Consider the following 19,124-nt stretch of genomic DNA (forward strand, 5'->3'; position numbering starts at 1 on the left):
ATTGGAAAATTCGAGATTTCAGAAATTTCTAATTTCTGAATTTCGATTTTCCGAAATTATGAATTATAAAATTTCTGAATTTTTGGAAATTCGAAATTTTAGAAATAAATAAATAATATTAAATTATAGGTATTGGAATTTCCTTTTAAATTTTGGCTGTTAGTGAACGTAACAAGTACGAATTTTTTCGAAGTTACGAATTATCTGAAATAATGAATGCCGTATCCAAATGAATGGAATTTAACAATCTAATAATAATAATAAAACCTTTTTATTATTATTATTTATTACTGTTTTGTTCCATTCCATTTGTTTTAGATGTGGCATTCGTTATTTCAGGTAATTCGTAACTTCAGATAAATTTGTATTCGTTACGCTCACAAACAGCCAAATTTGAAAGGAAATTCCAATATATAATTTAATAGTTAGCTTTAAGGAGTACAAGTCTCCTTAAAGCGTATCTAAGAACAAAAAAAATCTATATATAGTACATTTTTGCAATACATGCACATTTCCGAATGTTTTATAAGACTTTGCAAGTACAGAATTATATTTCTTATTTTGAGCTGACAAAACAGTTTTTTGTGAACAGCGTGGTTTTTGCCTTGCCTAATTTTTCCATTGCTAAACTTCTCCAACCTTCCCAGTCTTGGATCTCTATAACATAGACATTAATCTAGCTGTAGTCTCAAGGTAAGAACTGGGGGGCTAATTGTTCCAAATGAAGTGTGCACAAAACACAGGACGGCTCTGGATTTCTGACATGATCAGATCATGACAGGTATTTCTTTGCACTTATCAAACAGATACCACAAAGCGCTTTGAAATGTATATTTAAAGCCGATTCTCCAGTTTGCTCTGGTTTGGTAAGTTCACTTCTACAAAATGAATTTGAAACGATTACCAAGAAACCTGTACATGTTCCATGATCAGGAATGAGGATATTTGAAATGTACAGTTGTGCTCATAAATTTACATACCCTGGCAGAATTTGTGATTTCTTTGCCATTTTTCAGAGAATATGAATAACACAAAAACTTTTCTTTCACTCATGGTTAGTGTTTGACTGAAGCCATTTATTATCAACCAACTGTGTTTACTTTTTTTAAACCATAATGACAACAGAAACTACCCAAATGACCCTGATCAAAAGTTTACATACCCCAGTTCTTAATACCATGTATTGCCCCCTTTACCATCAATGACAGCTTGAAGTCTTTTGTGGTATTTGTGGAGAGGCTCTTTATCTTCTCAGATGGTAAAGCTGCCCATTCCTCTTGGCAAAAAGCCCCCAGTTCCTGTAAATTCTTGGGCTGTCTTGCATGAACTGCACGTTTTGAGACCTCCCCAGAGTGGCTCAATGATATTGAGGTCAGGAGACTGAGATGGCCACTCCAGATCCTTCTCTTTATTCTGCTGTAACAATGACAAGTCGACTTTGCCTTGTGTTTTGGATCATTGTCATGTTGGAATGTCCAAGTACTTCCCATGCGCAGCTTCCTGGCTCATGAATGCAAATGTTCCTCCAGTATTGTTTGATATACAGTATACTGCATTCATCTTGCCATAAATTTTGACCAAATTTCCTGTGCCTTTTTGTAGCTCACACATCCCCAAAACATCAGTGATCCACCTCCATGTTTCACAGTAGGAATGGTGTACCTTTCATCATAGGCCTTGTTGACTCCTCTCCAAATGTAGTGTTTATGGTTGTGGCCAAAAAGCTTAATTTTGGTCTCCTCACTCCAAATGACTTTGTGCCAGAAAGTTTGAGGCTTGTCTCTGCTGTTTGGTGTATTGTAAGCGGGATACTTTGTGGCATTTGCGTAGTAATGGCTTTCTTCAGGCTACTCATCCCTGCAGCCCATCTTTCTTCAAGTGCCTCCTTATTGTGCATCTTGAAACGGCCACACCACATGTTTTCAGAGAGTCCTGTATTTCACCTGAAGTTATTTGTGGGTTTTTCTTTGCATCCCGAACAATTTTCCTAGCAGTTGTGGCTGAAATTTTAGTTGGTCTACCTGACCATGGTTTGGTTTCAACAGAACCCCTCATTTTCCACTTCTTATTTAGAGTTTGAACACTGCTGATTGGCATTCTCAATTCCTTGGATATATTTTTATATCCCTTTCCTGTTTTTTACAGTTTACCTTTTCCTGCAGATCCTTTGACAATTCTTTTGCTTTCCCAATAACTCAGAATACAGAAACGTCAGTGCAGCACTGGATGAAAGATACAAGGGTCAGTCCAGAAACTCATTGACATTTTTATACACACACTAATTACAAGCAAACAGATCACAGGTTAGGATGGTTACCTTTTAATAGCCATTCAAACCCCTTTGTGTCAACTTGTGTGCATGTTATCAGGCCAAAATCACCAGGGTATGTAAACTTTTGATCAGGGTCATTTGGGTAGTTTATGTTGCCATTATGATTTAAAAAGAGTAAACACGGGGGCGTGGCCTGGACGACGATGTGAGCGGATGTGCGAGACTGTAGCTCCGCTGACGGCAGATCCTCCTTCACCCATCCTGCACAATAGGAACACCAAAATCCTTTTTAAAATAACCAGGGAGCGGGCACGGACCTCCGAGCACACCATGTCCCCGCCGAAACGAACCACCGCAGCCTCCTCGTCCCTCGAGAGATACCGCAGGACGGAGCGGGATGCCGAGGGCCAAGATGGCGCCGCGCCAGCAGAGCACGCGGCTTCTCCCACAGAACAAGCGCCTAATGACACTATCAAGGTACTTGAGGCAATCTCTCTATGTCAGTCCACCTTGACAACTAAAATAGAGGAGGTGAAGGTGGACATTTCACTAATCAGACACGATATGACAAAAATTAGGGAACGGGTCACTGAGGCTGAGACCAGAATCGGGCGGGTGAAAGACACGCTATACCCCATGCAGAACTCACAGGAGGACATGCAGCGTCAGCTGCAACAATTGGCACAGAAACAAGATGATTTGGAGAACCGGACCCGCAGGTCCAATCTCCGGTTTATTGGACTGCCAGAGGGCTCTGAGGGTACTGACCCAGCTACCTTCTTAGAGCAACTTTTGATTAAAACGTATGGGAGGGAGGCATTCTCAACTACTTTTGTGGTGGAACGCGCCCACCGTATGCCAGCCCGCCGCCCACCTGAGGGGGCAGCCCCGCGCACATTTATAGCAAAACTGCTGAATTTCAGGGACCGTGACGCGGTCCTAAGGCTGGCAAGACTGAAGGGAAATATCCCATATCAATCCGGTTCCATCTCAGCGTTTCTGGACTTTTCAGCAGAGGTCCAGCGCCAAAGAGCCAGTTTCTCCAACATTAAACGTCGCCTGAGAGCGCATCATATAAAATATGCAATGCTTTTTCCAGCCCGCCTTCGGGTGGTGGGAGAGGATCGTGTCCATTTTTTTTGAAGACCCAAACCTGGCTTCCACATGGCTGGATCAGCAAGATGCGCAGAGAAATCGCCCTGGCTGATGCACACCCTCGCTGCCAACCAAAGTAAGTGACATTGCACTACTCTTTAAAATGCGCTATATCTCATGGCCCCCATAATCCAGACCCATAGGTGTAATTCCACTGGCCCCACGAACGCTGGATGTTTACTGAACAATATATTCTGCGGCCCTGAATCTACCCTCCATACACCTTGGCCTTCCACCGATAAAATCCTATAATGCCATCGTGCCTTATACATTGCTCCAGGTCCATACGTACTTTGCCACAGGATCTTTATGTTTCCCGTATAAGTGCCTTCACGACAATCAAGACTGGAACAATCTGTCACTTCGGATCACTCAACCAATCTTATACCCCATTTTTATATCCTCCATTTTGTTTTAAACCCCCGCCTTACCACCAACTACATTTTACTGGATTTCGGAGGACTGCTACGGCCCCATCATTACCTATGGATTACGAGGACTTTCCTTGCTATACACAAATTCCTTTCGCCAATCGCCATAGTGAAAATGGTTCCTAACATACGGAAACTTTCCTATTTGCTGTATAATTGTTGCTACGTGTGCTTCATCGCTGGTGTATTACCCAGTATTTGTTCGCCCCCAAAGGGTGTTTGATTATGTCGCCACTGTCGTTGCCCAATAGGCTACTGACGGTGCTGACCTGTTTAATGTGCACCTGTTTTTTGCTTTTTTGTTTTAATTTTCCTTGCAGTAACACCCTTTTTCCTTACAGCTGCACTAGGTTTGGGTTACGTGCCCCAGTCAAGTTTGGGCGACTGAGGGCAGGGAGGGCGGGAAGGGTAAAAGTTAAGGTTCAAGTTAAGCTAAGAAACATGTATAACAACTTGCAACGCACTGTAATGAATGTGTATGCGTACTGTTATCTGGAGGAGAGAGGAGCGGCTGAGATCACCTTGGGGGGACGGGGGATGGCATGCGCCCCTAACAAGTACCATAATCTTATCCTAAAAGAAAATTGGAGATGTAATTCAAATGGCTAATTTGAAATTCCTTATTTGGAATATCCGCGGGATTCGAGACAAACTCAAACGCACGGCTGTCTTTACCTGCCTTAAAACATACCGTGCAGACATCACGGTTTTAGTTGAGACCCATGTTACAGGACAGCTCCAGCTCGCGCTGAAGCGGCCCTGGATAGGTTGGGCGTTTCATGCCACTCACACTCCCTACTCCCGCGGGGTCTCAGTCCTTATAACTAAAACTGCACCCTTTGCGTTAATTTCAGTACGCACAGATCCCCACGGCAGCTTTGTCTTCATACATTGTACATTCTATGGCTCCCAATATTTGATTATGGCATTCTACATACCCCCACCATATAAATCCAATCTAATTACGGAAGGCCTACTATATATGGCTCAACACCCCAATATACCCGCTATCTGGATGGGGGATTTTAATATGGTATTGAATCCTCAGATAGATAGAACACATTCAAGTCAAAATGTCCACCTCCCAGACACTACCAGACTAGGACGCATATTAAAAGAATTCTCGCTGACTGACGTCTGGAGATATAGACACCCCCATGATTTGGCGTACTCGTGCTTTTCGGCAACCCACTCCACTATGTCCCGCATTGACCTTATTTTAATTTCTGACATGATACTTCCCCAACTAATAGACTCAGGATATCACACTAGATCCCTCTCTGACCATGCCCCTTGCTGGACAACATTGCAATTAACACAGTACCTTGGGCCTCGAACCTGGCGTTTACACCCCTTCTGGTTATCAATGGTAAAAGACCAAGAGGAGACACACACAGAATGGAAATTCTTTTTTAGAGTTAACCAAAACACTGCCTCTGTGGGACACATCTGGGAGGCGTACAAATTACATGTCCGCACTATTCTAACTTCCCGTATAAATAGAATTAAAACCTCCTCCAATTTACTTCTTGAGCAGGCCTCAGACAAGATTGACTTACTAACAAAAGAATTTCACAAAGACCCCAGTCAAGAAAGAGCAGCAACACTTAGACTTCACACACGACTACTGGACCAACTACACTACGACAAAGCTAAAAAGAAGCTTTTCTTCCTAAAGCAACGCGTGTTCGAGCAAGGGGAGCGAGCTGGCAAATTACTAGCATACTTAGCCCACCAGAACACCAACCCCCCAGTAGTGGTAACCCTGTCAGGACCCCAAAATATCCAAATCTCAGATCCCCCTGCAGTAGCAGAAGCATTTCGCAAATATTTCTCGGACCTGTACTCCTCTAAAGTATCAGTCACTGCGCAGGAAACCAGATCATTCCTCCAGGAAATCCCCTTCCCACAATTATCTGAACCTCAATTACAAGAACTAGAGGCTCCCCTCACACTAGATGAAATTACCCTAGCTATAGCATCCTTGGCACCGGGTAAAGCGCCAGGAGGAGATGGTATCCCATTGGATTTTTACGCGGAATACTCAGAGATATTAACCCCTGAACTTCTGAAATTATATAATCACATATTTGAAACTAAATCCCTCCCTGAAACCCTCCGCCAGGCGGTAATTATAGTAATCCCCAAGCCGGGTAAGGACCCCCAACTACCAGAATCCTATCGCCCTATTTCACTTCTCCAAGCAGACATAAAAATATTAGCCAAAATATTAGCCATGCGCCTTAATAACAGCATTCTCTCCCTTATTCACCCCGACCAGACAGGGTTCATGCCAGGAAAAAACACAGCCATGAATTTAAGACGCCTGCACATGAATATTCAAGTGGAACATGAGAATATGGGCGATAGAGCGGTGGTGGCGCTCAACGCCGCTAAGGCGTTCGACTCAGTGGAGTGGGGATATCTCTGGGAGTGCCTGCGGGGATACGGTTTTGGTCCCAATTTTATACAATGGGTACAGCTACTATATTACTCCCCAATGGCAAGAGTGGTGGTAAATGGATGGACATCCGATCCCTTCCCACTGAGTAGAGGAACCCGTCAGGGGTGTCCGCTGTCCCCTCTGCTATATGCTTTGGCGGTGGAACCTCTAGCTATCTCCCTTAGACAGAATCCACACGTACGGGGGTTACGAGCGGGACCTCTGACGGAGACACTAAGCTTGTACGCAGATGACATGCTTCTTTATATAGAGGATACTGGCCCATCTTTACAGGCGACCCTCCTAACCATTGAAGAATTTGGTAAACATTCAGGTTTAAGCATGAACTGGACTAAATCTCAGATTCTCCCCCTAGATGTGACATCCCCAACACACAGTGCGGCATCTCTCCCTTTGCAAAGAGTTGCATCCATTAAATACTTAGGTATAGAAATCACTAGAGATCCACTAGAATACACCACAAATAATATCGAACCACTCTTTTCACATTTAAAATCCCGAACACAAACCTGGGCGAGACTCGCTCTTGGAGTAATGGGCAGAATTAACCTCTTTAAGATGATACTATTGCCAAAGTTCCTTTATATACTCTGTACTCTCCAATTTTTATTCCCCTTAAAACCTTCAAAACCATCGATAAAATTTTTAATTCCTTTGTCTGGGGCTCTAATAGGCATAAATTGGCCTGGAATACACTTAAGAACCCAACTGGGGGGGCCGCCCTTCCGGATGTACACACATACTATATAGCAGCTCAGCTTTCACACTTCTATTATATCCACAAAACAGACGAGGAAAGATATCAAATTTTAGTATGCAAGAAAGTCAACAAAGACTTATATTCCCCACTACAAGTACTTTTTAGAGGCGGCAACACGAAACATAAGAAAGAGGATCGCAACTTGCTACTGTCCCAACACAGACGCGTATGGGAGAGAGCTATCAGGCTCACTGGAACTGATTTCTTCCACTCGCACACTCCACTGTGGCACAATCCACAGCTGAGGGAGCTTATGTCCTTGCCCGGGACCCTTAGCTGGGCCGCTAAAGGAATAGTGTTCTTATTCCAGGTTATCACTATATTTGGCATAAGAAACTTTGAAACAATCTGCGAAGAGTATGACCTTTCTCCCCATATGCGCTTTAGATATATACAATTGAAACACGCACTCCAAACACAATTCGCAAACGGCTTCCCCAATCCACAATCACTAACATTAGTGGACGTGATCACAGGATCAGACCCAGACAAACTTATCTCTACCCTATACACCACCCTACGCACCAAGTCGGTAGCTAGAATTGCCGATAACGCAAGGATTAGATGGAAAAATGACGTAGGACCAATAGAATGTTCTGACTGGGAAGACATATTAGAAAACGTTAAAAAAACATCACCTAAAATCTCAGAACGCCTGACTCAACTTTATATAATACATAAATCCTATCTTACACCAGCTAGAATAGCCAAATACTCCCCACAGCAGGACCCAAACTGTCCTAGGTGCTCCAGTAACCCTTGCACATTCTACCATTTAATATGGCTGTGCCCCAAAATACAAAGCTACTGGACACAGATCATCAAATTCCTCCACGATCACATGGGATCACCGATCCAGCTAGACCCCAAGTTATGTCTCCTTGGTCTATTGCCAGATACCATTAAAGATAGATCCACAATCACATTTCTCAGTGAATCAATATTTTATGCTAGAAAATTGGTTGCTAGGCATTGGATGGGCACAGACTCTCCTACCATGCAGGTCTGGATTAGGGAGGTGAATGCGTCACTACCATACAAAAGGGCTATGTACAAACACAGGGGTTGCCCAAATAAATACTATAAAATATGGGACAAATGGCTGAACAATGATAATACTTGCTCTAATTAATCTTGAAGTACTCTAAGAGTTTAACGAGTCACCAATGACCACCTTGTGATATTATGTTACATAGGACCAAGCTATAACCCCCAATAAATAAATGCTACAAGCTAGGTTTAATAACTAGGAATATACTGGTGAAAATTGTGAAGTAATGTCCGTAACCATATCAATCTATGCCCATCTGTAAACTGTTTAACTTACCCATGTACCTTCATGCCTTGTGTGGGAAATACCCCTTCTTCTTGTTATTGCAAGTGTTGTACTATAACTGTATACTGACATAATTTTTCAACAATAAACATGTTCCTTTTTTTTTTTTTTTTTTTTTTTTTTTTTTAATAAAAGAGTAAACACAGTTGATTTTGATAGTGTTTGGCTGAAGCCATTTATTAACCATGAGTGAAAGGAATGTTTTTGTGTTCATTCATATTCTCTGAAAAATGGCCAAGAAACCATAAATTCTGCCACTGTATGTAAACTTATGAGCACAACTGTATATGTTAATAAGGTGTGGGTCATTTTTTGCTACGCACAGCTGACGTAAAAAACACTGTAACATATATCAAGTACAATAACTTAAAGTGGTTCTAAAGCCTCATTTTTTTGTTTACTCTAATGCATTCTATGCATTAACCGTTTGCTGTACGTCAGCACAATGGCACAGCTGCGCAAATGGGCATACCTGTACGTTCCCTTTAAGATGCGGGCTGGTGGGCACACGCATGCCACCGGCAGGGCGTGCATGTGCCCACCGCGTGAGCATGCCCCGTTGACTTGATGTCCGCCGGTGGCCCGCGATCGTGACACGGAGAGGCAGAATGGGGAGATGCCTATGTAAACAAGGCATTTCCCTGTTCTGCCTAGCAACATGACAGGGATCTACTGCTCCCAGTAATCTCTGTCATGTTCTAGTAAGCCCATCCCCTCTACAGTTAGAACACAGTGAGGGAACACAGTTAACCCCTTGATCGCCCCCTAGTGTTTAACCCCTTCCCTGCCAGTGTCATTTACGTAGTAATCGGTGCATTTTTATAGCACTGATCGCTGTATAAATGCCAATGGTCCCAAAAAGTGTCTGATGCGTCCGCCGCAATGTTGCAGTCACGATAAAAATCGCAGATCGCCGCCATTACTAATAAAAAAATAATAATAATAAAAATGCCATAAATCTATCCCCTATTTTGTAGACGCTATAACTTTTGCGCAAACAAATCAATATACGCTTATTGTGATATTTTTGTTTAAAAAAAAAATGTAGAAGAATACATATCGGCCTAAACTGTGGAAGAAATTTAGTTTTTTTTATATTTTTTGGGGGGATATTTATTATAGCAAAAAGTAAAAAATATTGCTTTTTTCAAAATTGTCAGGCTTTTTTGTTTATAGCGCAAAAACTAAAAACCGCAGAGGTGATCAAATACCACCAAAAGAAAGCTCTATTTGTGGGAAAAAAGTTTGTTTGTGTGCAACGTCGCACGACCACGCAATTGTTAAAGCAACGCAGTGCCGTATCGCAAAAGGTGCTCTGGTTAGGAAGGGGGGGGTAAATTCTTCTGGGGCTGAAGTGGTTAAGATAAAAAACTTTTGTATCACAGACTCCCCTGTCAACCCCCTTTATATTTAGAAAAGAAGAAAAGATTGATGATCAGTTGACGCGTTTCACACGAAAAAAAACGTGCTTGTTTAAAACTGTGAACAAGCATGGTTCTTTTCATGTGAAACACATCACTTGATCATCATTGTAATTTTGTCTGGCTCATGACAATAAAGAAATCTCTACAGCATCTTTTGGATTAAAATGTGCAATCAATCTTTTCTTCTTTTCTTGATATTGCCTACGGTGATGAGCCGTGATCAGCACCTTGGACCAGGTGTGTCCATTTTTGCCTGAAGCAGTGTGTGCACCCTTGTTCTGTTCCCCCTTATACTTGCCCAGACCCTATCAAGATCCAGTGATGTGCGTGAGAGCTGTGGCTTTGTCCCACCTCCCTGGGCAGATCGATAGCAGCAGAAGCCATTGGCTCCTGCTCCTCTCCATCAACTCCTGTGATGAGGGAGCAGGGGGTGGGGCTGAGTTCCACTGTCTGTGTCAATGGACGCAGCAGCGAGTGTCGGGATTGTGCCTGCACGAGTGCTTCCATGGGAATCGTCTTCCTATCGGGGGCACTAGCAAGAGAGGAGGAGCTAGGAGCGCCGACAGGGTACCCAAGATGAGGGTCAGGGCCGCTCTGTGCAATTTTATTGCACAGAGCAGGCAAGTATAGACACGTTTTTTTTTTTTTTTTTTTTCCGTTACAACTACTATAAAGCAATCTTTACTGATCTTTATAATTTTGCTGGTTGATGGTGGATTCTGAGTTCTTTCTTTGCTTTCTTTGACGGTGGATTCTACCCTGAGTTATTTCTTTGCTTTCTTGAACTGTATTACATAATGACCCTTCCAAGAGTACAAAGTGTAAAATCTGATGTTAAAAAGACTCATCTAATATAAAGCCAGAGGAAGAACTACTGATGAATGACAGAGAAGAGTGCCTAATTAGGTTCACAAGAGGAGCAGCTTCATCATCAGAGTCCAGAAGTGGACTCTGGTCTACTAGCTTCCAGTGCACAATCATAACACAATAGGTTGTACATAGATAGATGAATGGGTTGTACCATCAAATTGGTCTTCAGCTCCACACTTGGTTACCTATCTTCCATGTTGTCAAAGCAGGCTAGATATGGCACACTGCTGTATTTATTGTTAAATATAATAGATGATTATTGGCTGTCTTTATCCTCTAATGGGAGCTCCCTCCTGGTGGAGGAAGATGGCTCCTCTATGCATGGCATTCCGCAGTGTTGATGACTGCATTGATGAAATGAATGCAAGAGAAAAATATAGAAGAGGGTGGATCAAGGTAAAGTAGGGGCTTTTGGAAAGTAAGAAATAAAGAGGGGAGTCTAATACCCCTTCCTGACAAGCACAACCCAATTATGTCAGAGATTCTATGTAAGTATTCAAAACAAAAGTTTTAGATCCACAGATAAGGTCAAGATATGTCCAAAACAGGTCTTTTTTCAGAGAAAAGGTGCAGGCACTAACCCTTCCAAGTCACCCCTTATCTCCGCCCCTACCAACGTCGGAACCCCATACCTTGGTTCCACCTCCCAGTACTCCCCTTTTGAAGAATACAAAAGTATATCATTTTTTTTGGTACTAAGTAGTTTGTATGGAATTTGTTAATGAAAATCCGTAAAATAAGTCCCCTGCAGCTACATTACATAAATGGATGGTATACAGTACATATGTTCATCCCATCAATATAGAAGATGAAGGACATCATAATCTTGAACATCATAATCTCAATGCTTTTCGTGAAACACAGTTCACTTCATCAGAAGGTTTTATGTTGCTGACAAACTGCCTATTATTCATGTAATCAACAACTTTAGTAAAAAAAAAAAAAAAAAAAAAAAATGTGTGTGTGGGGGGGGGGTGCAACTTATGAAAATGGCTAGTAAAACAAGGAATGAATTCCCCTATGTTATAATATTTTGTTATGACAGGCTCTCTTTAGTAAAACATCAGACCCCCGATGTATCAGAGTTATTCAGTTGATGCTAATAGAGTGCAGATTGACAGTAGTGTGGAGCCACATCAGGGGGGGCAGGCGCTGCCCAGGGCCATCTTTATGAGCGGGCACCCTGCACTTTCCCTGTCTCTTTGCATCTTGGCCAAGTTGATCAGTGCAGGGGAGGCTGCCTGTAACACTCTCCTTTCATCCAATCAAGTTAGGCTGACCCTCAAGGATCTTCAATTTCTCCAGAGGCAGCCGGAGTTGGTGGGTGGAGCCCGGGGTGTGGCGGCCTCCTCCACGCCTCCCAAAGACTCGTTCACTCAAGCTGAGCAGGAGAGACCACAGTGAGTCCTGGAGTGTTCATATCCAGCAATGCTGTAAGTGACTGAGCGCATTGTCATTGCATACAGTCCTAACCTGCCACTATTTCACCCTATACTATCCAAACCTGCCACTATACTGCCCTATACTACCCAAACCTGCCACTATACTACTCAAACTTGCCACTATACTGGCCTATACTACCCAAACCTGCCACTATACCGCCCTATTCTACCCAAACCTGCCACTATACCACCCTATACTACCCAAAACTGCCACTATACCACCCTATACTACCCACACCTGTCACTATACTGCCCTATACTACCCAAACCTGCCACTATACTAGACAAACCTGACACTATACCGCCATATTCTACTGGAACACGCTGTATCAACTGGGAGCATTTAAATTTGCCTCACTTGGTGTTTGTCTTTCTGGCAACACCTCATATGCAAGCATTCACCTGTTGATTTTGGTTGCCTAGTTCCTTGTGAACCAGCAAGGTAAATCGCCATGGCACTTTCACCTTCCTCTTTTAGCACTTTGTTCTTCATTCTCTTTGGTTCCTTCACTATCTCACCCAGGATATAATTTTCTTCTCCTTTCTTTTCTACACCTTTCTTTCTCCTTCCTTTGGTGTTTTTTGAGTATCTGTTTTTTCATCTATGCTCAGTTTTTCCCTTCATCTGACCTGGTGTATGGGCTTTTAACACTCTTCATCAAAAATATTAAACATTCAAAACATATTACTGATCTCAATTCACAGAAGTTTTGGCTCACCGTCACCCACATTTGCACATTTACTCTGGTGAATCTACAGTGCTCCCTGCTTGTCCACATGTCTTTACCTCAGCTCCCATGCCAGACCTTTTTAACGGCTCTGATCCTCTGTTCACATCTATGCAGTTGACATGAGTATCTATAGGGATGTCCATCCTGTTCCTTACACATTATTTATTCCTATTATTCAGTGACAATATTATACCATATGGTTATATTTCTTTATAGACCACCATTGCATTTGCCCCTTAAGAGTTGGTATACCCCAATGAAACGCTTTGGGCTTACATAGATGCATGATGTCCATACAGATTATTTTATGTCTTATTTTGTTTTACTCTAGACTCTCCAACATCATTCAGACCTTCCGGTGGCCCACGTTGTGCAGGACTTGTTTTTACTTTATGATATGCCAAGTACCATGGCGTCAATATTTATATGCGGTTTTCAGCATGCCCTGCGTGTATGCGATTCTGTGTATGCATTTTTGTGTTATTCATTATGTTATACATGATCTCACACGGTATAATAAAATGTTCTTTGCCAAGACTGCTTTTTGGTATACATCTCTCATTCAAAAACTCCCCCTTTTTGTTGGAACCCATAAAAGCAACACTGTGTTTTATATCCCAAATTTACTTTATACAGTGATTGGCCTCATTTAAAGTCCCGCTGACCACTTTCCCTTTTCTTTACTGCCATATAGTATCCAAACCTACCACTATACCACCCTATACTACCCAAGCTTGCCACTATACTACCCAAACTTGCCAAACAGTGCCTATAGTAGCCAATCATATTTTATCCCTATTTTATTTATCACAGTCAGATGAATGAAATATGCTATATCTTAATATTGTTAAAGCTATCTTTTGTTAATATTTATTTTTCTAACCTAATTCTGCATAAAACCTTTAACAGTGTCATTTCATTAGATAATTTACAAGGGCATGTTTAGGGGCAGGGCAGGGTAGGGGATGGGTGGTGCAACTGGTGGCGGGTAACTTTTAAGGCCTGGCTAGTAGCTCAGGACTTGAAATTTTGAGCCCTGCGTTAACGTACAACACAGTGTCCAGAATAGCGTGATCAGGACTGAGTAATGTATAGCAAAATGTATAGAGTGCAGTGGATCTGGTATATGTCATGCATAGCATGTTGTACAGAGCTCAGCTGTCTCGAGTCTATAACTTGCAGCATGGTATAAAGGTGCGACAGCCTGGAGTATGTAATGCAGAGCAGGGTGTAGAGATTTAGAGTATGTACTGCACAACATAGTATACTGTCACTTTGTTCAGCAATTAGGAGCAAAGAGAAATACCCAGTACTTCCAGGTACGAAGAGCATGTGGCTCATTCCCATTTCTACCATAATTGAAGGTCAGACACCAGTGCCATCTCATGGGGGAGGGGAGAGAATCCCTAGTCCTGTATGTAAGCTCAGACTAGAGCAACTTAGAGCTTGTACTTTTTTTTTTTTTTTTTTTTTTCTTTTTTTTAATCTTTTAATTTCCATGCATGAACAGTGCAGTGAGGGAAGGAAGAGAAGCTAAGTGTATATATAGATGGTGACACAGCAGTACAATAAACCTGTTGGTTTGCCCAAAAGTTCAGATTCCCTTTAAAAAAAAAATCTACGTTCAAATTGTAAGAATTATATAAGGATATATACCAGACAAATAATGGAACACATACTCTTTTTAAAATAGCAAAGAAGATTGCAAAATTCTGACCAAAATATGGTAAAAAATGCCCCTTTATAAATAAGCCACTTAAATGGAAGAAATGAATAGCTGTCTGTCGCCACCTGTTGTTCACAGGCAGGCACTGGTTTTAATATTATTTCAGAGTTCACCTTTGGAAATCCGCTGCACATTGTCACCAGGTAATACATCTGATTATGCCAATTGTGATCCAGTTTGCAGCACTGGGAAATAAACTGCCAAGGTATAATTTGTGCATTATCTCCGGGCACACCAAGCTTCAAACTGTAGAGACAAAGACAAAATATCTAAGCTGCTGTTGCAGTTCATTCATCACTCTTGTAGAGGAAGTTGATATAGTAATTCTGTCATTTTATAGTTTTATGATAAACAGCCTCAGTTACCTAAGTGCATATCCCTGAGGCACAAATGTTATTTTCAAGATGCCATGCTCCAAACACTTTGTCATTTTTTTTGTACACAGCCCTAAATGCCATATTTATAAATTAAACTTGATTTCCACCAGCTGACTTGATTTGCCAGGTTTTGTAATGGCTGGCATCTTGTACCAGACATCTTTATCATTTTTATCAGCTCCATAATTCACAGCTACTAACATCCTGTGACAGACACATTACACAATGCACAGTACAATTTGCTGCGCTTAAAAGCGATCCAAGCACTGATCTGTGGATAGGCCACATAAGTCCAGACATAGAGTGGGAAAATTACAAATGGCGCCTAACTGCCATTATTTACAGTTATATGTGTTTGTTACATAAGCCTGCTAAGAAGATGTCATTACAATTTCATACACGGTTTATTTTATACAAAGTGATCAGAATTGACAAATAGGAAAACAGCGAGCCTCTGAACCAGTTTTTAGCTATCCAGCGGGTGAACAAAGGCAGCAGTAATTCACTAAAAGGACACAATATAAAATTCATCACCCCCTAATTTTGCTATTCAGCACAGGGGACCCTTTTAGAATCACTTTCTTTGTAATATTAAGCAGAACTAAATCTCTAACGCTCAGCTCCCCCCAAGAATTCAACATCTTCTCCCCATCTTCCTCCAGGCACGATCATCTTGTTTGGTCAGGCTGGGATGACACATCTCCTTCACATGCACACAGGAGTCCTTTCATCTCGGGAACCAAGAATGTACACTGAGCTGCACATACACAGATACAGTAAAACCTTGGATTGCGAGCATAATTCATCCCAGAAACGTGCTTGTAGTCCAAAGCACTTGTATATCAAAGCAAATTTCCTCATAAGAAATAATGGAAACTCAGATGATGCGTTCCACAACCATTTATTCATAGGTCTTTCAGTTTATAGTCCTTATAAAAAGAATATAGCAATGTGACAGGTTGTGTAACCATAAAATGTCCATCCACAAATGAAAGCCTCCACAAGGGGAATAGAAGCAAAATCCAGCAGGAGCTACAGAGTATAAAAGAGAAGAGAGGCGCCTCTAAGTGTAGCAATATGTTGCTAAATGTTGTACCTTCAATAACTGTTACCATATTGCTACACTTAGAGGCGCCTCTCTTCTCTTTTATACTCTGTAGCTCCTGCTGGATACTCAATTATGACATGACGCTACTTGTATATCAAGTCATCGCTTGTATATCAAGTCAAGTATTTAAAAAAAATTTTGCTTGTCTTGCAAAACGCTCTCAAACCAAGTTACCATCAAACCAAGGTTTTACTGTAATGTATATAGTAAGTTTCCTCTGCAATAAAAATCATTCCTGCTCACAAGTTTTTGAATTTAGGGTTACATTTACATTCAGAAACCCTTTAACCTGAGCATTGTTACCCTAAGACAGGAACTACACTATGTTACAAAAAAGTATTGGGACACCTGCCTTTACATGCAACATGAACTTTAATGGCATCCAAGTCTTAGTCCGTAGGGTTCAATATTGAGTTGGCTCACCCTTTGCAGCTTTTAACAGCTTCAACTCTTCTGGGAAGGCTGTCCACAAGGTTTAGGAGTGTGTCTATGGGAAAAATGTTTGACCATTCTTCCAGAAGTGCATTTGTGAGGTCAGGCGCTGATGTGGATGAGAAAGTCTGGCTCGCAGTCTCTGCTCTAACTCATCCCAAAGGTGTTCTATCGGGTTGAGGTCAGGACTCTGTGCAGGCCAGTCAAGGTTCCTCCACCACAAACTCGCTCATCCATGTCTTTATGGACCTTGCTTTGTGCACAGCTGCGCAGTCATGTTGAAACAGGAAGGGGCCATCCCCAAACTGTTCCCACAAAGTTGGGAGCATGAAATTGTCCAAAATGTCTTGGTATGCTGACGCCTTAGGAGTTCACTTCACTGGAACTAAGGGGCCAAGCCCAACCCCTGAAAAACAACCCCACACCATAATCCCCCCTCCACCAAATGATCTGGACCAGTGCACAAAGCAAGGTCCATAAAGACAAGGATGAGCGAGTTTCGGGTGGAGGAACTTGACTAGCCTGCACAGAGTCCTGATCTCAACCCCATAGAACACCTTTGGGATGAAGTAGAGTGGAGAGATGCAAGCCAGACTTTCTTGTCCAACATCAGTGCCTGACCTCACAAATGCACTTTTGGAAGAATGGTCAAACATTCTCATAGACACACTCCTAAACCTTGTGGACAGCCTTCCCAGAAGAGTTGAAGCTGTTATAGCTGCAAATGGTGGGCCAAGTCTATTTTAAACCATACAGACTAAGACCGGGATGCCATTAAAGTTCATGTGCGTGTAAAGGCAGGTGTCCCAATACTTTTGGTAATATAGTGTATGTTACTAGCTAGATAACCAGGTGAAATTAAAGTACGAGAACTATAGGCAAAACTTTTTTTCATTTTGGATAGAGCAAGGGAGGTTTACAACCCGTCACATTTTATTTTGCCATGTGTGTCCCATTATGGAGATTCTCCTTCATTTCCTGTCCCATAGCCAAACAGGAAGTGAGGGGAAATTCCTGAAAATTAAGTATTCCTTGGGAACCCCCAGGTCACTAGAACCAGTGTCCCCATTGGAAGATGGCCCCTCTATTACTTTTCTGGGACAACCCCAAATTTGGGATTTTCTTTTACTTTCACTTTCAATGATAATGGTAAACAGGACAAATAGAGAGGATGAATCTCATTAACGGGGGCACAGACAGCAATAACATTTAACAAATGTTCTAATCCCTCTGCACTCTATGCAAAACTATAAAAAAAGTTATGCTTTCAGCTATACTTTAAGGGGGAAAAAGACAAAAAAAATCACTAATGCAGTCACAAAATTTATTGACCGACAAACTTCAATATAAGACATTTTTTGGTCTTTTGATTGGCTAATGCCGCGTACACACGACCGGACTTTCCGGCAGAAAAGGTCCGACGGAATCATTCAGTCGGACATTCCGATCGTGTGTGGGCTTCATCGGACCTTTTCTTTCGAAAACTCTGACGGACCTAGAAATAGAACATGTTTCAAATCTTTCCAACGGAATCAATTCCTATCGAGAAAACCTTTCGTCTGTATGCTAGACCGACGGACCAAAAACGACGCAAGGGCAGCTATTGGCTACTGGCTATTGAACTTCCTTTTTCTAGTCCCGTTGTACGTCATCACGTTCTAAACGATCGGGCTTTGGTGTGATCGTGTGTAGACAAGTCCGTTTCAGCAGAACTCTGTCGGAAAGTCCGTCAAAGTCTACTCTGACGGAAAGTCCGGTCGTGTGTACGCGGCATTAGATACAATTGATAGTACAGCTTCATAAATCAGGATTTTTTTTTTTTTTTTTTTTTTTATGAACACTGAAACAAATGTAATGCTTCAACCTACAGCATTTTATAGTTCAATCTCTGGGAAAATCAAAATATACAATTGTAATGTGACCATTATCAGTGGAAATACTTCTAAACCAACTCATGTACCTATGACAGAGTCCAATTAAGAATTGATCAAAAGCCTCCTTAGTGATTCCAGGCAGCATTACTGTGTATAGTAGTCAAGCTATTTATCCTGCAGACATTGTATTTGCATCACTTACAAACAGAACAGTGGAAAAATGTAGTTACTACTCACTCAAATGTACTGGCCTAAAATGGAAGATCGGACAAACCTAAAAAACATTAAACACTGGAAAATTTGCACAAGAGACCTGTGGAGACCTGTATTGGTAAGACTGATTTACACTACAAGTGATTCCAAGTGGTTTTTCTACTTTTTCCATCACTGGAAAATTGCATTGTTTTCAGATGGGCTTGTTTATTAAAAAGGCGCAGTAATGAGGAACATTTAAAAAAAAAAAAAGAAAGATCCCGCATGCATAATTTTCAGAGTGATTTCACATTCCATCATCATCTGTGATAATGCTTGCAATATGCTTGGAAATGCTAATTTCAAGCTGTTTCAGAGAAAATGGCATAAAAAACGCCTATATAAACACCTGACAATTGTTTAACAAATACAGGCTATGAAAACGCTTGTCAACGCAACTTTTTCTATTATTGTAAAGCATTTTCAAGTGTTCCTGGTGCGATCAAGCCCTAAGATACTGGCAAGTTAAA

This window comes from Aquarana catesbeiana, linkage group LG02, assembly GCF_042186555.1.
Source record: "Aquarana catesbeiana isolate 2022-GZ linkage group LG02, ASM4218655v1, whole genome shotgun sequence".
NCBI lineage: Eukaryota > Metazoa > Chordata > Amphibia > Anura > Ranidae > Aquarana > Aquarana catesbeiana.